The sequence below is a fragment of the Lontra canadensis genome, unplaced genomic scaffold (assembly GCF_010015895.1).
Source record: "Lontra canadensis isolate GAN:19392208 unplaced genomic scaffold, GSC_riverotter_1.0 scaffold37, whole genome shotgun sequence".
Lineage (NCBI taxonomy): Eukaryota > Metazoa > Chordata > Mammalia > Carnivora > Mustelidae > Lontra > Lontra canadensis.
In genome coordinates, this window is record NW_022631031.1 from 16,273,016 (window position 1) to 16,289,749 (window position 16,734).

Sequence of the window (16,734 nt, forward strand, 5' to 3'; positions counted from 1 at the left end):
GCCGGCCGGACACCGCTGGGGAGGCCCCGGCTCGGCCTCGCGGGGCGGGAGCTGTGCGCTCGGCCTGGGACAGCGCCCCCGAGCCCAGGGCGCGGCCGGGGCGCAGGCGAGCGGGCGGGCGCCGCCCACACCTCGGCGGGCGCCTCCCTCTCCTCCCGCGCGCCCGCTGCTCCCTCGGGCCCGGGCCTGGCTCCACACCCACCTGCTTCCCTCTGTGGCTCCCGCTCGGCGGGGCAGGAGGGTCCGCATTCGGCGGGCGCCACGCACTGGGCGGCGGGGAAAGCCCGGGACGCCCCGCGTTCGAGCGCCGTGGTGGCTTCGCGGGATTCCCTGGGCCCTGGTGCTTCCAGCTGCTGGGCTCTCCCCACGCCCGCCCCGACGCGACCCTGACACCGGGCCCGCTAATTGACCCCGGGAACCTAGGGTGAGGGGAGATCGCTCCTGAGTGATGGGGCCCAGAGTATTTTCCCGGAGGAGTCAGGGCTAACCCAGAGCGCAGATGGGATCTGACTTTCCTCCCAGCGCCTCCAGGTTCGTTCAGGGCCCCTAGCCCTCCCCCGTAATCCCTCTTTTCTGGGTTTGAGGGAAAAACCGGGTGGGTTGGTGGCAGCCTTAACTCTTGCTTCCCACGGGGGCGCTATTCGTACTCTGGCTTGCTTTATTTTGCCCGCTCTCCCTGCGATCTGGAGAATTTGTGCCAAGTTCCTCCTTGGCGAGGCCGCCTGGTGGACACCCAGACCTTTCCCCACCTTCAGGGCGCGGTAAAGACAGGATGAACTTGAATACAAACATCACCGGGCTCTCCAGGTCCCTGAGCCGTCTGCTCCTTAACGGGCACAGTTAGAGGGGCTTTTAGGAAAACAAAGTAGCTTAAAACACCCTATAAAAAAGCATGTACGCCATGATAGTATATTTAAAGCTGGGGCTCCCTTCTGAGTTTCTTTAGGCCAAGAGAGATGGGTATTGAAGAGAGTCAAAATTGCACTCAGTTTTAAATAGATCTCATTTGGTCCTTGCGTCTGTTTCAGTGGCCCTGAGGCGTACTGGGAAGCACTATCATCTAGGGATCTCTAAACCTTGATTTCTCGCCCTTCCATAGGCCTTACCTTGTGCTGGTGTTTGGGGAAGGATTTTTTTTTTTTTTTTAATAGAATTTGGCCCTTCACACGCCATCACCCTGCCCCCAGGACCTGTCCTGGTCCGTTGCTCTTCTTGAGGCTTCTCTAGTATGAACACTAGAAAGAGAAAGAGGACTTCCAGATTGCTAGACCTTTATCACCACCCCTGACCTGTTTCCAAGCTTCAGCTCCAGATTTACAGGGACTTGCAGGATGTCCCCTCCTGCGCCTATGGTCTTTCCACCTTCTCATACATTTCACGTGCTTTTGGCAGATTGGTCTTCCCCAAGCACAGCCCTGACCATCTCATTTTCCTGATCGAAAAGGTTCCCTAATTCCCCATTCCCTATCAGAGTCTGCCCACTTGTGCCCTTGCATGTGGATATCTCTCCTTCTAGGACACTCCTTTCCCCTTCTCACATCCAAAATCATCCCAGCACTTCAGGTCCCACTTCAAACTCTGCCTCCTCCAACTCTTCCCCTTTGATTTATAGCACACGGTTGGAGCTATCTTTTTAAAGACATATCACATTCCTGAAGAGTATATGTACCCCCCCTGTTCAGGTCTTACTGTTTATTTTTTAATTTTTTTTTAAAGATTTTATATATTTATTTGCCAGAGAGAGAGAGAGGGCACAAGTAGGGGGAGCAGCAGGCAGAGTGAGAAGGAGAAGCCCCGATGTTGGACTTGATCCCAGGACCCTGGAATCATGACCTGAGCTGAAGGCAGATGCTTAACCAACTGAGCCATCCAGGTGTCCCTGGTCTTTCTGTTTAAGTAAGTTTCTCCAGGGTAGATTCCATATCCCTTTGTTTGCATTCCTTACATTTAACCCAAAGCCACATATGTAAGAGATACCTATTTATCCACTCTACATTTTTTTTGCAACTTCTCTCAGGCACTCTTTGTGAATAGAATTTATAAAATATTTTAAATTCACAAAAATCATTTAATATTCACTCCAGGTGTGCCTAAATTTAAGTGGTATACTCTTTCATAAATTTTAGAGATAGTGAAAAATCCCCTTACTGGGGCGCCTGGGTGGCTCAGTGGGTTAAAGCCTCTGCCTTTGGCTCAGGTCATGGTCCCAGGGTCCTGGGATCGAGCCCCGCATCAGGCCCTCTGCTCATCAGGGAGCCTGCTTCCTCCTCTCTCTCTGCCTGCTTCTCTGTGATCTCCGTCTGTCAAATAAATAAATAAAATCTTTTAAAAAAAAAATCCCCTTACTTTCTGGCTTGCATCAACATTATGTTCATTGCAGTAAGAATTTACTAATTTGTTAATTTTTTTTACTTTAAATTTTACTTTAAATTTCCATTAGAGTTTAGAAACCCAAATCCATTTTCCTATTAAATGATCATTTGTCAAGAGATCAAATTATCTATTGGCTAAAAGACATTGCTGCTGTCTCCATTTTGTGGAAGTAGGGCGCTAGGAGTAGCGTATCCATCATGCCTGAATTGTGTCTACAAGTATGCAATGCTATGGAAAAACAGTCTTTGGAAATAAAATCTAATTCTGCTTAATAAATTACTCGTGGCCCAAATAGGTTATGATGGAGAATCACCCGTCGTATACAGACTGTTTGGAATAGCTGAGTTCTCCATATGCACAGCTTGAGTTCTGGATGGCTGCAACGACTCTTGTGTTGATTATCATCACGTGGTTCTACTGCCTTAGAATATACAGTTTTGTATTTTTTTCAGTTGTTCTCCAAAGCAAAAATGAAAATGATCTTGCTGAAAAATCAGACATGTTTTCACATTACTCCTTAAGCCATTTTTTTTACATTTATTGATATTTATGGAAATATTCCTTTTGTTTATATTTTAATTTCTCAGGTTTACCTTGAGTTTTGATGGAATTATATTAATAAGAAAGGGGATAAATGTTTTGTATGTCAAAATGCTTTCCTCATAATGCTTGGCAAAATAAATAACTTTAATGTAAGTTTAACTTGCAATAGTTTTACGCACATCAGCTGATAAAATTTAGATGAAGTGTTTCCTCATACATCACAAGCATAATAGATTTTTGGTATTTTGTTGTTGTTGTTGAATAAAGCATTTGAAAATGTTTACTATGACCTAAATAACATCATTACTGACTATACTTTAATGTTTCAAGTTGGAGTTTCATTGGTGAGTTGACTTGCAGAGAGAGCCTGTATAGATTAGAATAAAGTAGTAAAGGCTCAAGGATGAACGTATTTTAAAATGTTAAAAGCATAAGGCTAAGAATTTATGGTTTGGGGGACTGAACAATTAAAGTTGGATTTAAGTTTTTGTAGAAGGCCAAATGGAAAAAAGTGTATGACGTATTGAGTAAAACCAAAATAAAAAAAAAAAAGTTCTAAAGGAACAATATTTAAAAATTAAAGGGGAAAATTTACAAACATTTATGTAAATGTGGTGTGTGTGTGTGTGTGTGTGTGTGTGTGTGTGTTTATGTTTTCTGGGAGGATATACATTAACAAGCTAAAGAAATTATCTTGAAGAGTTTGAGAGTCAGGTTTTATTTTATTTGTTATAACCTGATTATACCAAAAGATAGATGAATAGTAATCTTATTTAAGCATCAGCACCATGAGGATACTACATTTTTAATCAGAAATCAAATAAATTGAAACTATACTTTTTAAAAATAAGGCCTAATACTACTGTGGTACTTATCATACAAGAAAGCAACCACTGAGGAATAACTGGAATTTACCACATTCTTAGACCTGATATGCTTTCTTCTGCCCTTCTAAAGGAGAATGTAGGAAAAGTGGGATGGTTTAGAGCAACTCAGAATCTTAGCAGCCACTGAAATCCCACACTTGCACAGTGCAGTGAAGGCTTGAAAAATAAATGAGCTGTCTGTGTGTTCTTCATTGAGGAGATAAGTACTATCTCATTGATTCTGTTGAATTAGTTGAGACAGATTTGGCTGTCCTTTGAAGATTCAAAGTGAGAGATAAGCTCTAGACTGACTGAATTTGTATTTTTTTTAACAGTTCTTGTACTGAGCCTGAACTTTTTGAAAGATGCCAGATGCTTAAACACAACATTTCTCTGCCATATAGTAGCATGAATGTAAGCACTGTGTTGCATCCATCCTTAGTGATACTTCCAAACATTACGAGTCTAGAACTTAGTTTCTTTGTGGGAATCTAAGAGCCTTAGGAGGAGGGGTTTCTGAGACCAATGAACTGCAAATTTCAAAAATATGCTACATAAGATCTGAAATGTAACTGTTATTCTGGGACATGATGAAGCAAGAATTGGATTCCTAGTTAGATCTTTGTCCTATGTCTGTTACGAATTTGTGTGTAATTATAACAAATAAGTTTTACCAAGACATTTACTACATGGCAGGCACTGGGCTAAATTCTTTACAGGTATATGCTCATTTACACTTTATAATAGTTCTTTGAGGTAGGTCCCATCCTTATTATTCTATTTAATAAAGGAAGTAAGTGAACTAGAGAGAATTTAAATTATTTGCCTAAGCTCACACTGTCAGAACTGGAATTTGACTGAGGCAGTGTAACCTTAAAATTTTAGACTATTTTCCCTCTACCTCACCCCGAATTGATACTACCTTTCTGCCTGTTTCACTAGGTTGTCTCGGGTTCATGTGGGAAAATATCGTATAAAATATTATTTTTTAATTTTCAGGATGGAAATCTGCTTAAGATAAATGTGGGAGCTGCCAACCACCATCTACCTAAAGAAAAGAAAAGGAAAGAGAAGAAAAAATGTGTTCCTGGTCCTAAAGGGGGATGGAGGTAAGATATACACCTTCTGTTTTCCCAGTAGATAGATTGATGCTGCTCCATCCACACCACTCACTAGCTGTCCGAATGATGTTTGTCTGAGATTTGACCTGACAAGGCTGGGTATGTCTAGAACGAAGCATGTGGCCATGGACTAGGATAAAGGCTTTTGGGCTTACACAGGGAAGGTTCCTGTGTGAATTGCAATCCACCCAAAAGGAGTAAACGGCTCCATGCTGTGAACATAACACCAGCGTGGCGGATCAGAAAGCTTCTGGGGCTCTTAGTATAATCTAGGTTTGGAATAAGTGAGGAATGGAATAATCTCCAGTAGTAGAGGAAGAATAACCAGTCACATTGGAAAAGAGCCCTCTTTGCATTTACAAGGGCATTATTCTCAGCCCCAGACTTCACATCATTATAAGCAAAAAGTGGATATAATGATGTAAGATGTCTCTCATGGTGAGGCAAGAATCTTGACTGTCAGAAGCCAGGATCACAACCACAACAAGCAAAATTAAATGCGTTACCCACAGTCTTTTCTGAGAAAATTTCTGTGTAGATCTAAGACTCGACAAAGCAATTGGATTTAAATTGTGGTAGATATTCTAACAGTACCTTTGTTCCCTTCTGAGAAGAAAGTCCGAGCCGACAGTACATTCAAAGGAGACATACTTCCAATAGGGCCATGATTTCTCAGAATGACGAAAAAGTATGCTGCCGTATTTCTTGGTCTTCCCAGTAATTGGCACTCTTGAACCTTGAAAACCTTCTTTGCAGTATCAAGCAGAAATATTAATCATTCCTAGGATCTGTAGCCTTAAAAGTATCATTTCTCACTACTAATTAAGGCCATGCTTTACTGTTTTGTTCTAAATAAAATATATCATGGTAATAAATGTAAAATCAGAGCTTTTTAAAAGAACCCTAACATTGTATATTCACTAAAATTATATCAAGAATTTAACATAGTAATTACTGAAAAACATTAAGTATTAAAAATAAATAGATATAACTAGTGAAAATTAATAGACACTGATGAGAAGGAATACAAACTCAAATATAAGCATATTTTCATTAAAATATATTATAGAAATGGAAGAATGATCTTTTTTCAATAACTCTAACCTTTAGGTTGCTTAATTACCAGCAAATTGTCAGTTTATGGAATTGAATATACATGCTAATTATGACACATATTCATTATCCTAGTTCATATATATTATTATGCCAAATATATAATTTGAAGTTAAATATTGCCAGTGTGTATTTTACATGTTTGGTTCTATTTATTAATCTAGTCCTTTTCAATGAAAAAAAAATGAAGACTTGTTTCAACAAACACGGTATGTTTTGGAACATGAGTACAAGTGATTTTGACTGGAATTTAAAATTCAGAAACAAAAATTTTGAAACAACAACTTCTTACACCCCCAGCCACCACATCTACTCTGTGCATAACTAAACCAGACCCAAGTAGGTTTTAGCATTTGTCGTATTTCATATTTGATTTAGTTAATCACATTGCTCACAGTGATAGTCACACATGGGAGAAAAGATGGAAATTCAAACATGGAAATTCAGCCTGTTAAATCAGTCTAACTGGCACAAAAGCAATTTAATTGGACTTTCTGCTCCTGCTATCAAATAAGCCCCCCACTGCCCTAGCTGTTGCTGAGTTCACCTGGCACTGCGTTGACAGACATGTTGGCATCATTAAGGAAGAAAATCCTCACGAACTTTGAGTTAGTCGTGACTCATTCCATCAAATCCCTTTCTTCCACGCAAGAAAGTAAGGGCAAAGAAAACCTCTCCCAAGAACAGCAACAAAAACTGAAACTGCACGTCTTCTGTGGTTAATGCTGATTGGAGTAGGGGGATAAAAATCTCACCTACATTAGAGAAACTCTCTTGATTCCTCTTTCAGTACTTGTATTTCCCTCCAAAATTAGTCCCTGATATTAGCTGTGGGTGTGCCTCACTGGTACCAGGTGGGGTTAGCTAGTTAGAGTACACACAAAGAGGAGTGTGGCCTTCTCTTAGACTGTTTTGGAAATTACCAAATGCAATCATTATGACAACTGCCTTTGATAACAAGAGACACACAAAAAATCTAGCATAAGGCCCATCATATTCTCTTTACAGACTTCATTACTTTAAACATTTCCAATTCCAATATTCCCAGGAGAAAGCTTGAAAGTTCATCATTTTGCACAAAATTCATCTGAAATTTTGAAGGGCACCCTCTAGGATATCATGAAATAATTGAAAAGAGCATGTTTCTATCTACTACATAAAATGAAATTTACCTATTGTGAATGACAAGCTCAAGAGAGCTTGTTCCCGGGCATAAGACTTTCAATATGGTGTAAGGTTATTGGCTTATGTAATTCTCTATGTTGCCTATGGCAATTGCCAATAATTGTAGAACTAGAGATTAACACACACACACACACTTAAAAAAGCCAAGTGGATAAATTGAATTAGCTGAACTGTGAATGCTGAGGAAGGAAGACACACTTTGCTATCTCTTTACAAACTCTCCAGTTTACTCCCTAATGCATGAGATTTGAGTGCCCGTAGACAATATTATTGTTTGGCTTGCAGAAGCGTGAAGTACTGCTGGCATCCCTATTCGATAAATGTGCCTGTTGACATTTAAATGACTCTGTTAAGATTTGACCTAGAAAATTACAGTCCACTCTATACACTTTATTACCAGAAGAATGTGGCCAGATGAGGGAATTTGGAAAAGAGTAACACAAATGATTAAAGAGGAAAATAGGAAAAGGAACATTTAAATGGTACTACTAGAGTGAACGATGAGGAGACAGAGATAGAGAAATCCTGTGTCTTAAGAATGATTGTATAAGTACGAATGGAGGTAATGTTGAGATAATGATCAGTGACTTAAGATAAATAAACTAAAGAGTGAGGTTAAAGATAACTACACTATTTTTAAAATAAAATAAAAAAAGAAGTGGTCACCAATATAAAAAAATAAAATAAAATCTCATTTTACAACATAGGGAAAGTTCTTCTCAAAGTATTTAGTAAAGCCCCTCTTTAAAACAAAAAAGTGAAACAAAACAAAAAAGATACTTAAACTTAAAGGATGTAATGTTCTCATGATAAAGAGTTACTTTTCTCACACTCTTAGGAAAATAAAAGTACATTAGAGCTTTTTTTCCTAATAAAACTCACTAAGGCAATGGGCACCTAAGAACCGTGAGACTTTCTTTGATCATTTATTTATTTTTTATTTTTTATTTCTGTAAAGAAGAGTGAGCAGGGGCAGAGGGAGAGGGAGAGAGAGAATCTTAAGTAGGCTTCATGCCCAGCATCTAGCCAGCCTCAGCCGGGCTCCATCTCACTACCCAGAGATCATGACCTGAACTGAAATCAAGAGTTGGGCACTTAATCAGCTGAGCCACCCAGGTGCCCCTCTTTGATCATTTAAATAATAAGGCACGTTATATATTTTGGAGACCAATTTTATGTTGAAAATATGTGTTATATCAAGTAATAAACATTGACTTTTTAAGTATTTGGACTGCCTGTTCCATTTCTATATTCCAAAATTATTTATGGTTTAGAGAATTAAAATTCTAGAAGTCTCCAGTGTAAAAGAAAACTTATTTGACTATCTCAGAGTAAATGATTTCTGTACAAAGTCATTCATTTTTTTCTTAAGAAATGTGTGGATTTCACAAAGTTTTCAGCGTTCTAATAGGATATCCCTTCTTTATTTCCTTCACACTGTTGCACTTTTTGAACAATTTTATATTTGTCACAGCTAGAGGAACAGTTTTAGTAGCTAAAAATGTGTAATAATTTCCACCACAAGTGGGGTTACCCCTTAGAAAGTTGCATGGAAATGATGACATGAGGAAAGCCAGAATCAAAGTTGACCACATCCTCCTTCCCTATTCTTCCACCTTTTCTTCCCGCCATGACCAGTGGTATTCCTAAGAATTTCGTCCATATGCAGATGACTCCTAAAGCCACATTTTCTAATCTGTTATCATTGCAATTAGTGTTGCATTTCCAACTGTGCATTGGATTTTCTCACTTAGATATTCTGCCATTATTTCAAATTAATTCATCTGAAATAATTCTTCCCCTGATCACCGTGCCTGACCACTGTTCTTTCCACGGTCTGCATCAGAGCTTTGGCAGCCATCTTAAACTCATGGCTTGCTCCCTCCCACATTCAGCTACTTTACCAAGTACTATGAATTTTCTTTCATAATGACTTCTCACCCAACCTTGAATGAACACACACACACACACACACACACACACACACACATACAGCCTCACGCTTTGCCCCATTTCCACAGTTCTCTCCAGTATGAATATTTTCCCACTCTCACCTTCCCTAAACACTACTATCAGCCTGGGTTCAAAAATCTCTCCCTGATGCCTGTGAAATAAATGTCCAGTCCCTTAGGCTGAGGTTCAAACCTTTCCATGATTTGACTCTACTTCATGTTGCCCCCTCATTCCCCACACTCATTCCTTTAGTGACTTTCTCTGAGAAATTCGGCCTTGCCCAGTTCACTCTTCCAACCACACCATGTTCTTATCTTGAAATACCCTCTGTCCTTCTCCATCTTACTTAAATCCCACTTACTACCTGAAGTAACTTTCTTGATTACTGTAAGCAGGAGAGCTTTTGTTCTCTCCTAAACTATACCACATTATCTGCTACTCTTTTTTCCTAGAAAATGGTAGCATTTTGAATAGGCATACTTTCATCTATCATATATTACACTGGATTTCTAATGTAATATGTGTATTAAATGCTATTTCACAATTACTTTTCAAAGAGAGTTTCAGAGGACATCTGTTTCTCTAATTAGATGATAAGCAACTTAAGAGAAAGTTGGTAAAGAAAAAATTGAGAATCACTAGCTTTGAAATTACAATAATCTATAAAGTTCAAAACAATCCCAGGACATCGTCATGAGAATGGGGAAGTTACCTAGCTTCCCTAAGCTTCAGGTTTCTTATTTGCAAAAAGGAAGAGAATATAACTATCTTGAAAGTATATTAAAGGTTAATTAAGATAATATTACGTAAAGATGGCAACCACAGAAGTAATGTAAGTTACTCTCAGTAAATGTAAGTTTTTCTTTTCCCATTGTGTTCTCTAAGTAGCTTACTCACAGTGGGGACTTGGTCAAAATTTTTGTAACAATTTTAAATTTTTAACATTTCTTAGGAAAAAAGTTGCTAGACCAAAAGTGCATGCAAGATGATAGAGAGTAATAAGGTTGACAATGTCGGCTGGTGCAACCCTGAGGAGAGTGTGGATTGTCAGGCTATGGGCTGTTTTTCTCACTTAATCTGAATGAGACGCTGAAACACTTGACCTGAGAGTCCTGTGAACTATTGCTCTCTTTTTAACCTGCTCCCCTAGTAATACGTGGGTAAGAACCACAGGGAAGAAGAGGTGCTAGATATTTGTAAAAGCATGCACTTGGTTTCAGAAGGCTGGGTTGAATTTCTGGCCTTGACAGTCAATAGTTATGTGACCTTAGGCAAATCCCTTTACCTTTCTGAGCTTCTGTTTCCTTACCTGTAAAATAAGACTAATAATTTTCTTCTCATGGAATTTCTTTGAAGATCAAATGTGATTAAACATATAAAATAGAATTCATAAGACATGGGGCGCCTCGGTGGCTCATGGGTTAAGCCTCTGCCTTTGGCTCAGGTCATGATCTCAGGGTCCTGGGATTGAGCCCCACATCGGGCTCTCTGCTCAGCAGGAAACAGATGTCCTCTGAAACTCTCTTTGAAAAGTAATTGTGAAATAGCATTTAATACACATATTACATTAGAAATCCAGTGTAATATATGATAGATGAAAGTATGCCTCTCTCTCTGCCTGCCTCTCTGCCTACTTGTGATCTCTCTCTCTCTCTGTCAAATAAATAAATAAAATATTTTTAAAAAGATATGAAGTGCCACATGAATATAAAATGTTAAAATATGTGTCCTGTTTCTTAGATGACCGTATTCTTTAGATTTGGTGAGATACACTATATGGTTTATAAGTCTCCACACACACACAAAATAAGATGCAGGTCTATGTTTATGGTGGGATGGGAGTTTAACAACTAAGTAATGGTGGGGTGAATTCCCATTTCCAAGGAGGGCTATAGGTATAAAGAAAATAACAGTACCAAATGCAGTGAACCCTGTAGGATGGGTGCATTTAACTGCTAGTTGTCCCTTTTTCTTTCTTTGGTCTCAGTGCTGCCAGATTTCAAAAGCAGGTGGAAATGCTATAAAACAAAATAATGTAATTTGACTGCTTACTAAATGTATAAGACAACATTGACCACTGGAAAAAAGTAATAGCATTACATCAAATGAAACTAAATTCAGACAGCAGAAAATTCAATAGACTATTGCAGAACAAAAGCATGCATTGTGCTTGGAGCCTGAAGGACCAACAGGGTAATGGTATTGTGGAAGCCCCCAGGTGAAGACATTGCTGTGTTTCTGTATTCAGAAATGGGAATATACCCTGTGAGATGCAAAGGTAATTAGGCCCTAAACCTTATATGGCTTTATGGAGCAAAGATAATTCAATTCAAATTCAGAAATCAATAATCTGAAAATACCCACAAATTGTAAACAGAATTAAGGAATAAGTCATTATCAGTAATATTATGTTTCTTTTTTTTTTTTAAAGATTTTTATTTATTTATTTGACAGAGAGAGAACACAAGTAGGCAGAGAGGCAGGCAGAGAGAGAGAGGAAGGGAAGCAGGCTCCCTGCCGAGCAAAGAGCCCGATGCGGGGCTCGATCCCAGGACCCCGGGATCATGACCCGAGCCGAAGGCAGAGGCCCAACCCACTGAGCCACCCAGGCGCCCCAGTAATATTATGTTTCTTGGTATCATTTAGCGGCATTCATCATTGACTTTCTGGTTGCAGAAAAAAAAAGATTATGTTTCTTTGGTAACAATAAGTAATACAAAAGCAGTATTACATAACTAAATCAGCTTATAAATTTCTGGATTGGAATGTCGATTAAGTATACAAGATACTTAGAAGACAACTCAGCTAAGTTAATATCACTAGCCTTTTACTGAAAATGAACTCAGAGCATAAGGACATGAAAAAAGTTTACTCAAAAGTCTAGCTTTGATTATATAGTTTAATTATTTCTGGCTTGTATTTAAGCCTTCAGGCTTGACAGTCTTCCCATTTAAGGTTAAAAAAAAAAAGAAAAATCAAAATACATATTACTTTTAATTAAATTTCTGGTATCAAAATATTACAGAGTTTCCATTGATAAAATCAGCCCCAACAGTGCTTTTGTCTTTTCAGTCAATGATTAGTTTCATGGTGTTTCACGCTATTTTTTTTTTAATATTAGGATATATAGTGCTTGATTAGGCAGTAGGATTTCACTATTTCTAAGTTACAACAGCATAAAAAGAAACAAGTACCCATACAGGATTCAAACTCTTTGTTGGAATATGTATGGAAAATCTTTTCTTAATAATATGATATGCTTGGTTACTTAGTTGCAGAACTCTGAAGTTTGTGAGAATGAGTTGTTTTTATTTTTATTTTTTTTTAAGATTTTATTTATTTATTTGAAAGACAGAGATCACAAGTAGGCAGCAGAGAGGCAGGCAGAGAGAAAGGAAGGGAAGCAGGCTCCCTGATCCTGGAATCATGACCTGAGCCGAAGGCAGAGGCTTTAACCCACTGAGCCACCCAGGTGCCCCGAATGAGTTGTTTTTAAATACCAAAACATATCTTTGGATTTCTTAACAGATCAGATGCTTATAACTTACATCTGAAGCTTTATCTGTAATTTAAACATCAACAAGGCACCGGGGTGGCTCAGTCCTTAAGCATCCCAAGGTCCTGGGATCCAGGGGCTCCCTGCTCAGCGGGAAGCCTGCTTCTCCCTCTTCCTCTCCCCCTGCTTGTGTTCCCTCACTCACCGTCTTTCTGTCAAATAAATAAAATCTTAAAAAAAAAAAAAAAAGTAAAACATCAAGAAAAAGGCCATCTTGAAATTCTTAGGTCTTCAATAGGTATGTCTTATTTTAAGAGCACATGCTAAATTTCTAAGAACTTTTGAGAGAAATGGAACAAGACTCAGGTTGTCATTAGAATTCTTACTGGCAAAAAGTTTTCAGATTTCTGAATAAAAACGATCTTAAACCTAGAATTCTCTACTTGGCTAAATTACCAATAAAATCTGAGGGAAAGTTAAAAAGATTTTTAGATTTTTAAGAAGTCAAAATATTTTCTTTTCATTTATTATTTTAAAATATTATAAGTAGCTTACTTTATTTTTTCCATATAATTGTAATTGTTTATTATGGTAAAATAAACATAATATGCAATTTATGATTTTAACCATTTTTTAAAAGATTTTATTTATTTATTTGACAGAGAGAGAATACAAGCAGGCAGAGCAGCAGGCAGAGGGAGAGAGAGAAGCGGGATGCCCATGGAGCAGGGAGCCCAATGTGGGGTCAATCCCAGGACTCTGGGATCATGACCTGAGCTGAAGGCAACTGCTTAACTGACTGAGCCACCCAAGTGCCCCTGATTTTAACAATTTTTAAGTGTATAGTTAAGTGGCATTAAGTACATTCAGTTGTTCGCAACCATCACTATTATTCATCTCCAGAACTTTTTCATCATCCCAAACTGAAACTCTATAACATTAAGCAGCAAATACACATTGCTCCCTTCCCTCAGACCCTGATAACTACTATTCAAATTTTCTACCTTTATGAATTAGACTATTCCAGGTACTTCATAGAGGAATCATACAATATTTGACCTTTGTATTTGGTTTATGTCACTTGTTTTTAAGGCCCATCCCTGTTGTAGCATGTATCAAAATGTCGTCTCTTCAAAAAAGAAAAAAAATGTTGTCTCTTCAATGGCTGAATAATGTTCCATTGTATGTATATATCACATTTTGTTTATCCATTCATCTGTCACTGGAAGTTTGGATTATTTCTACCTTTTGGCTATTGTGAATAATACTGCTGTGAACATTGGTGTACAAATATCTGTTTGAGTCCCTGATTTAAATTCTTTTGAATAATATCCAGAAGTGGAATTTCTGGTATATGTTTAATTTTATTAAGGAGCTGTCATACTGTTTTGCACAGCAGCTGCACTATTTTACATTCCCACCAGCAACGCACAAGCATTCCAGTTTCTCTATATCCTCACCAACACGTGTTACTTTTGGATTTGTTTGTTTATAATAACCATCCTAGGGTATGAAGTAGTATCACATTGTGGTTTTGATTTTCATTAATGCTTAGTGATGTTAAGCATCTTTTCCTGTGTTTATTGAGCATTTATGTATTTTCTTTAAAGAACTGACTATTCAAATTCTTTGCCTATTTTTTCTCCAGTTTGGAATATAAGGTTTTATTGTAACTCCTTGGTTTTGTCTATGTTTTTTTTTTCTTTTGCCTATTTTTTAATTGGGTTGTTTTTGTTGTTGAGTTGTAGGAGTTCCTTATATATTATGGATATTAATACCTTATCAGATGGTTTGTAAATATTTTCTCCAATTGTGTGGGTTGCCTTTTCAATCTGTTGATCGGGCTCTTTGATATTCTAAAGCTTTTGATTTTGATGATGTCTGTTAATTTTTTTGCCGATGTTTTTGATGTCTTTCCACGTTCAATGTGATGAAGATTTCCTTGTATGTCTACTTCTAAGAATTTAATAGTTTTAGCTCTTATGTTTAGGCCTTTGATTCATTTTGATCCAGTAATTTTTGCATGTAACATAAGGTAAGGATCCAACTTCATTTTTAGCCTGGAATATCCAGTTTTCCTAGCACTATTGGTTAAAAAGACTATCCTTTTTCCATTGAATGATCTTGACACCCTTGTTAAAAATAATTTGACCATGTATGTGAGGGTTTGTTTGGGGCTCTCTCTTCCATCCCATTGGTCTGTGTCTGTTTTTATAATGCTCACCAATTTTCAAAGTGATTTATAGAAGTGTTCCAACTAAACCAAGAAAAAAGACAAGGTAGTCTTTAGGAGATAGAAGTGCCAGACCAGAAGATCAATGGTATGTAATCCCTAAATCACAGTTTTACCGAGACATAAAGAGTAACTAGTCCACATATGAGCAAGAGATAGGTTTCCCAATCCAGACTTGGAAAGAGAAGGAGATTTAATTGATTAAAGAGAATGAGAGTTTTGATAAGCTTGGCAATTTGGTAAAGACATGTGGTGGAACAGAAAAAGGAGAATCCATTTGAACCTGACTAGGAATGTTTCCTTTGAATGGCACAGTGCTCATGACATTGGATCTGTATAAAAAATATAATCCAGTCATACAAGTTGGCTCTACAGGAAACAAAATTTACATACTCATAATACTGTAAATTTTAAATTATTCATTGAACTTTCAATTACAAAAATTAACTCATGGACAAATCAGAGACTTAATTGTACTACAAGAAAGAATGTAAAGGTTATCCATCTTTATAACATAAAAGGTATGAAATAAGGAGATGGGTTAGAGTTGAAGAGATGGATAGAAAACTGGTATATTGGTGTCTTGATCATTTATAGTGGAGGTCAAGAGATTGATGGCTGTGGTTGTTGGGTTAGGAAATGGAGATTTAATAAGTTGTTTAAAATTGCAGAGGCATCCAGTAGAAGAATTGTTAATAGTGATAAATGATGGGGAGGTAAGGAAAAGGGGAAGATGAAGTAGGGAGATATAGGTGAGATAAACCCTCATCTTTCAGTAGGATGTCAGTAGACACTGTCTAAAACTATTATGAAAACAAACTCTAATGAGCGATGAGCAGTAGTGAGCAAGTTAAGAGATTGTTGAGGCATCACAAAGGAACTAGAAGCAAACATTTTTTAAGGGTTGTGTCTAGGGGCACCTGGGTGACTCAGTGGGTTAAAGCCGCTGCCTTCAGCTCAGGTCATGATCCCAGGGTCCTGGGATCGAGCCCCGCGTCGGGCTCTCTGCTCAGCAGGGAGCCTGCTTCCCTTCCTCTCTCTCTCTGCCTGCCTCTCTGCCTACTTGTGATCTCTGTCTGTCAAATAAATAAATAAAATCTTTAAAAAAAAAAAAGGGTTGTGTCTAAAGAGCAAACTGGTGGGTTGGAAAGATACAGCAGCAGATTCCTCAGTCTATTTGACTTTGCAACCACAGGCATATTTTGTTTTGACATTGTAAAGTGAAATACAAAGTGCAATGACAAAAAGAAATTGTGAAATCAGATTAGAATTCATAAATCAGAATAATTTGGGGTACTGATTTGATTACAAAATATTACTCAATTTACTAGGGATTCAGTGATGGACATGTTTTAAATAGTTAGGGTGCCATCTGCATTTCATCATTAGTCCTGGATCATAAACTGCTTGATAAAGAAGGTCTTCAAGCTAGAAAATGAGAGAAGTAGAGCTATTAAATATTCATCTTAAAGTGTGTCTGAAATGAAAATGTAAATCATTTGCTTAAATGTTTTTCTTGAAAAATTCAATTCGTAAATAACTGATTTATAAAGTGAAGGCAATTAAAAATGCTGATATTATGTCTGTGTCTATAAACAGCAAAACTTCACTAATCCAGATCTCAAATATCTGACCCCTTAATCTATCCTTGGAAAACACACAAGAATCAGGATGTAAATTACAAACTTCTTAAAAGATAAAACCTCCTTAGTATCCCAAATCTATGAAGAACTTTATTAAAAATGGGAAGAAGACCATAGGAATAGACAATTTTCCAATGGAGACATACAAATGGCCAACAGACACATGAAAAGTTCCTCAACATCACTCATCATCAGGAAAATACAAAAC

At 37.9% G+C, this 16,734-nt stretch overlaps 1 long non-coding RNA gene across 1 annotated transcript; it reads left to right on the forward strand.

Annotated features, from left to right (window-relative positions):
* The first annotated feature begins 1,867 nt into the window (after positions 1–1,867).
* LOC116874511 lies at positions 1,868–13,333 on the forward strand. Its single transcript, XR_004384015.1, has 3 exons — positions 1,868–1,896; positions 4,782–4,891; positions 13,313–13,333. It is a non-coding gene; the product is annotated as an uncharacterized LOC116874511 (long non-coding RNA).
* Positions 13,334–16,734: the final 3,401 nt, after the last annotated feature.